Here is a 6,000-nt window from a genome sequence, read left to right as displayed (position 1 = left end):
AGTTCAAGAACATTGATTTTACTGGATAAAATATAGCTGGGAACATTCTCTAATATATGAACAGACTGTTCCAAATGTTTATTTGTAATTTGGTATTCAAATTTCCATATATAAAATTCAAATGGTAGTAGTTTTGTCCTCAGTCTAAATAGTAAAATTTATTTTACCTATAATTTACCTATTTCTTATTTTACCTACAATGTTTTAGGCTCTACTTTCTATATATTGTTAATTAGAGAGGAAAAACATCCCGAGTACCAAGGTAATTTCCTGGAGCATACTTGCACCTGGACCTCCAATCTTGACATAAAGCAAGCAAACAAACCAAAACCCGAAATAGTTTAGACCACATCCTCCCATATTTTCTAAGGAGTAAGACAGAGGTTCAGCAAGGAAAGGGCTGAAGGATGAGGTTATTTGCTTAGATTTGCAGTGGAGCATGGCAGTGGGAGATGGGGATGTCTGAGTGGTAGAGTGTATTAAGCCCACACTCTTAGTTTCAGCTCAGGTTGTGACCTCAGGCTCTTGAGATTGAGTGCTGGTTGGGCTCAGGGAGGAATCTGCTTGGGACTCTTTCTCCCTCTCCTTTTGTCTCTTCCCCTACATACATACCTACCACACCACTCCTCCTATACCACTCCTCAGCCCCGAGTGCATGCAAGCTCTCTGTCTCTAAAAGAAATCTTTTTTTTTTTTTTGTTAAAGATTTGCAGTGTAATTCTGGGAAAACACTTTGAAGACTGCTATAAATGTAAGCATTCCAAATTCCAGCGATTGGGATAGATTGGAGTACTTAAGAGTTTAAGAGCTGGGTAGGATTTCCAAGATCACCAAGTTAGGCATATCCTTCTAATTTGAATAAACTGAACGAAGCTCTTTTTCCTCCCTCTTTCTTTAATTCACAAACACAGGTTAGGTCTAAAGAATCTTTACAGCTTTGCCTGGCCCATTTATCTTCTTGGTATGATCCAAGCTAGTTATATAGCAAGATTTACAGAATATTTGAAGCCTACATGCTAAGAAATATTTATTTTTTGTTGCAACCTTCTTTCATTAAAGCATCCATTCTGTGAGTGGAGTCTACTCATTGTGCAAATATTTCTCAGGTTTCTGTCCTGTGCACTGTATAGTCTTAGCTAATGGGTAAATACAGAAGTAAATAAAATGGGGCTTCTTCTTTCAAGACAATTATTTTCTGGGGGTGCATGGGTGGCTCAGTTGGTTAAGCATCTGCCTCTTGATTTTGGCTCAGGTCGTGATCTCAGGGTTATGAGATCAAGCCCCATGTCAGCTCCCCACTGGGTATAGAACCTGCTTGGTATTCTCCCTCTTCCCTCCCTCTGCCTCTTTCCTCCCTAAAAAAAGATTATTTTCTAGGTTAGAACAAAAGATAAGAGTAAGTCAAATAGCAATTCAAGAGCTTAGTCAGGAAAGTAAATGAATGCTTCCAAAATGAATTTTAGATGAGCAGGGCTGGAGTTCAGAGGAGGGAAGGAGTGCTGTAGCAGCATTGAGATAGACTGACCCATGACAGGGCAGGGTAACTGAGGCTGGCATGTAAAGTATTTGAGTGAGGAAAGTAGAACAGAAGCACAGAGCATGGGCAATAAAAGGACTCAGTACCAATGGATGATTTATTGGAAAGAGCAGGTTTAGTGTATGATACCTACATTAAAGCCATAGTCATCCACTAATAAGCTGATAGGAGCAGTAATAACCTCTAATGGTGGAATGGCCCTGAATTTGTTGGGGGGAGGAGGGGAGGTAGTCAGGGTTCATCTCTCCTACACTTCAGAAATAACGGTTTTGGAGGAGAAGTTAGACTTTTCCTGTCTTCATATGTCTTTTCCATTCTTCAGATGTGAAATAAGGGATTTGCGTTGGGTGGTTTCCAAAATCCCATCCATCTCATTGTTTCTAAGGGATCAATTTTGATGAAAGGAGGATAGTGGGGTAGTTGCCGAACAAAGGGATGGGAGGAGTCTAAGGAAAGGGGGTTCTAAAGAGGATAGGAAGGGAGGGGGAGTGATTGGCAGCACACCAAGAAGTGGTGAACTAAGGAGAGGCAGGTGTGTCTAGAGAGGCATTTCTGGAGTTTGAAATGGCATCTGGGTCTGGCCTCAGCATTGGCACCACTCTGTCAGACTGCCTTCTGTTACAGTACCCTGTTCCCTAACACTTCTTCTCTCTCCCACACTTCCTTCAGGGTCCTTTCTCTGCCCTCTCCTTTCCCTCCCCAACAATGTAGTACCAGACAGTAAAGATCAGAGCACAGAAGAAATGGTTTATCTGCTTCCCGAGACCGTGCTTTTCCCTTTTAGATTTGCATAGTTTGAATTGCTGTTGGTGGTGGTAACTGCAACTCTGCTCCTTCGGTTTGCATGTCCAAGGCCCATAGCTTGAGCACTGTTTCCTTCAAAGCTTCCCAGTCGAACCTAGCAACTACATTTTCAAGTATCTCCAGCTCTGTGTGGGACAGAGGGAACGTTAGTTAGGAGCAGTGACCAAAAAGAGACCTAGTGAAGGTGCCTCTAGGGATCCCAGGGGAAAAAGACTGCTTATCAAAGGAGCAGTAGTAGCTATGGCCTGGGAGCTGGCCTCAGTACGCAAAGCAAAGCGTTTCTTTGTTTGCTAATTGCAGCCATATGTGGTAGTTCCATTAACATCTATTTGTTGAGATCTACCATGTGCCAGATACTATTAAAGCTGCTGTAATTCTCTCTTAGGTCTAAGTCATTATGTTAAATGAAAATGGAGTGGATATACTTTCTTCAAAAGGGATTAGTATTTTAAAATCTCTTTCTATTTCATGAGTTAGCATTTAGAAAATTCACCATTGTGAAACTGTTAATATCTTTTTTTTCTCCTTGGGCATGAGCTATATATGTTATAGAAAGCACCTTGATAGATTTTGTTAACACTTCTCTTTTAAGTGATCAATCTTTAAAATATTTCTGAAGAAGTATTACATGGATATGCTTGCCATTTATTTTTATTGTGAAAGAAATGGCTCCTGAAGTTAAAAATCATCTTGTTAATGTCTCAATCTCATCCCTGGTCAGGATCCTCTGTATTCCATCAATATGAACTAGCTGCTGTTCTCAGAACATACTATATGATATTGTGCCTCTGGATCTTTGCATATGCTGGACTTCTAGTGGGGAATGCATTTCCTTGCATGGAAAATGCCCATGTGATGTTCTTACAGTTCAAAAATCTCCTTTGACCAATTCTTTCACCCCCAGTTAGATTGCCCATCTCCCCACTGGGGCCCAATATAGTCTATATTAACTTTTATTATCCTCTCACATGCTGGACACAGTTACTGGCTCAGTTTTCTTAACCCAGCCAGATTTTACAACCTCCAGGGCAGGGACTGTGTCTTATTTGTGGTTGTATTCTCAGGGCATGAAGAAGAGAAGCTTAATATACAGACATCTAATAATTTAGATGAGTGAATAAATGGATGAGTGGATGATCAAATAAACGACATAGGCGTGCATATCTTCACCCCCTAGGAACACACTGTGCTAGTATTGGGAGGAATGCAAAGAAATATGAGATGGATCCTGTCCTGAAGGTGCTTACAAGACACAGTAGTGATGTAGTCTAAGACATGCATGGAGTGGTTCCTGGATAATAGGTCTTAAAGGAAGAAGCCTTCTTTTCTCAAAAATACAGTCTATTACAAAAAGTTTTGGTAAGGTGGAAGAAATATTTTAAAAAAGCATAACTCTGAGGTTAAAATTATGGTCAGAATGCTTCACTACTCCATGTGTGAAGGTAGTGGGAACACTAAGCCGACTAGTGTTAAACACTACCGTTGACTTCTCAGTTTTACTAATTGGTGGCTGACCTGAACTTAGCACATTCTGTGTTAGATTGCTCAACCTGTCTGCTCCGCAGAAAGCCGCCGCCTTAACCACTACTTGCTTTCTTTTTTCGAGTTAGTCTACACCCAAAGCCACTGTCAGATGTCACAGGGATGAGACTTCACAAGGTAAGTTAAAACAAAACAAAACAAAACAGGAACAAATGCTTTTCAAAACAGAATCTGGTGAAAGCACTGGCTCAAGAATGATAAGCACCACTTTGCAGGGGTCCCTAGTTTTGGGGTGTGGAAGGGACATATAGCTACCTGGGTTTGGTGGAATTAAAGATGGTGTGAGTGAAGTGAGACAGAGCCTGGGGTCCCAAGTGGCGTGTCTGAGAAGGAAGCAGGTTATGTTGTCTAGACAAGAGGAAATGCATTATTTTTTTTGATGGAAGATGATTGGAATTTTAAAAGTCAAATGATAGGACTAGAAAATATAACTGATGTTTTATTTCTTCTTTTTGTTTCATTCTGAAAGTCTGTCTTTAAGTCCAAAGTGGAAATTTAAACTTATAAAGTGATCCACAGAGATAAAGGCCTGTTGCTCAGCAGGGATCCTCTTTTTCTTCCCACATCAAGAGTTGTAAATTTGGGATGGATTCAAGACCATGTCTAAGAGTATGTAGCTATTTTAAATGGGGTTTGATACTCATTTAAAATGCTGTGTATGTTTCAATGTTTGAAATCATTTCTTTTTTCCATATCGTCGGTATTAGATTACTAAGGCATCCTTAAACCTTCTTTTTCATGAAAAAGGAACACAGACTTGGCAGGTTATTTGCGGTTTGTGTTCTTCAAGACCCTGTCTCCCATTGAGCTTCAGGGCTTTTGTGCTTTTTCCAGGCTGCTTCCACTTTTCCCCTTTCATCCCTCATACAATGTAAGGTAGATCAAGTGAGAAAGAAATCCTGAGGTTCTGTGTAAAGACTGGACAATGATAATTACAAAGGGTCCTTTCAGTGTTGATATTTACACATCTTACACATTTTTATTGCTATAAACTAGTTTATTATCATTACACTTGAAAGTCCGCATTTTGGCATATTTCAAAGACTATTTCCTACCAACCTAGACAATTATATCTTGTGTTGATACGTGTTGGGCCTTGTAGCAAGCTCTCCTGGCCAGGAGCTGTGTTATATTTGTGCTAATTTAAAGTCTCCAGTTCTGGCTCTGGTATCTATTACTACAGAGGCCAATGGATCTGAGATGGCACCAGAATTTCATTTTTATTCTCAACCTGAGATGATACTGTTGTTCACATAGTGAAACTATCCTATTTCTCACCAGTGGCTCTAATATCCGCACCTCTCTTTGGATTTGACGGACATGATAAGCTAAGGAGAAAAGTCTGCATGTGTATAGCTTTTCTGTACATATTTTCTCTTCTTCTAATACTCTTTCAGGTTATCAGCAGATTTTATAGAATAGCAAACTCAAATGCCTGGCAAAAGCTGTGTGGACTCTCTAGAGCCAGGCTGCCTGCATTTTAAATTCCTAACCCACTACTACCCAGTTATGAGATCTTACGCAAGTTACTTAATGGCCTTCTGCCTTAGTTTCCTCATCTGTAAACTAATGGTTTCTATTACACTGGGTTGTTAAGTGAGAAAATTTATGTGAAGTGTTAACAACAGCGTATGTCACATAGTAAGGACTCTTTACCTTCTTATCAAACAGAGATAAATAAGTGTTTAATTCAAACAGAAATTAGCAAGTGTTCAACTTCCCTAACAGATGGGGAAATGAAAATTAAAGTAACAAAAGATACCACTTTACACACATCAAATTATTAAAAGAAAATTGCACTTGGTATCAGGGAACCATTATACTTATAAACAGCTTGTAGAAATGTCAATTGTGACAACCTGTTCGGAAACCAATCTAGCAAGATCTGTGATGTTTATTGTGGCATTTTCTAAAGTGCCTACCATAGCCTACCACGCCCTACAGCATCCGGGCCCTGGGCGTGATATCTTGCTGATGCCTTTGCCTCTGTCCTAGTGCTCATTGCGCAGCAGTCACAAGGGCATTGCCGCGTTGCCCTTTGTCTTCAGTCACTCTGCACACGCTCTCCTTTCAGACCCTCCGTGCTGTTCTACTCTCAGTCACTCACTCTGTGCTTG

The 6,000-nt window shown here is 40.2% G+C and overlaps 1 long non-coding RNA gene across 2 annotated transcripts in view; it reads left to right on the top strand.

Annotated features, from left to right (window-relative positions):
• The first annotated feature begins 3,702 nt into the window (after positions 1-3,702).
• The window catches only part of LOC101683227, a 47,826-nt gene continuing 45,528 nt past the window's right edge, over positions 3,703-6,000 (top strand). The window contains exon 1 of one of the 2 annotated variants that reach the window (XR_006602513.1): positions 3,703-4,000. This is a non-coding gene — a long non-coding RNA (uncharacterized LOC101683227). The remainder of the gene's footprint in view (positions 4,001-6,000) is intronic. The other variant, XR_200672.3, reaches the window with a different exon arrangement.

This window comes from Mustela putorius, unplaced genomic scaffold (assembly GCF_011764305.1).
Source record: "Mustela putorius furo isolate JIRA1106 unplaced genomic scaffold, ASM1176430v1.1 tig00003869_pilon_pilon_pilon, whole genome shotgun sequence".
Taxonomy (NCBI): domain Eukaryota; kingdom Metazoa; phylum Chordata; class Mammalia; order Carnivora; family Mustelidae; genus Mustela; species Mustela putorius.
Note: the sequence above shows the minus strand (reverse complement) of the source record. Positions and strands in the feature narration are given on the sequence as shown.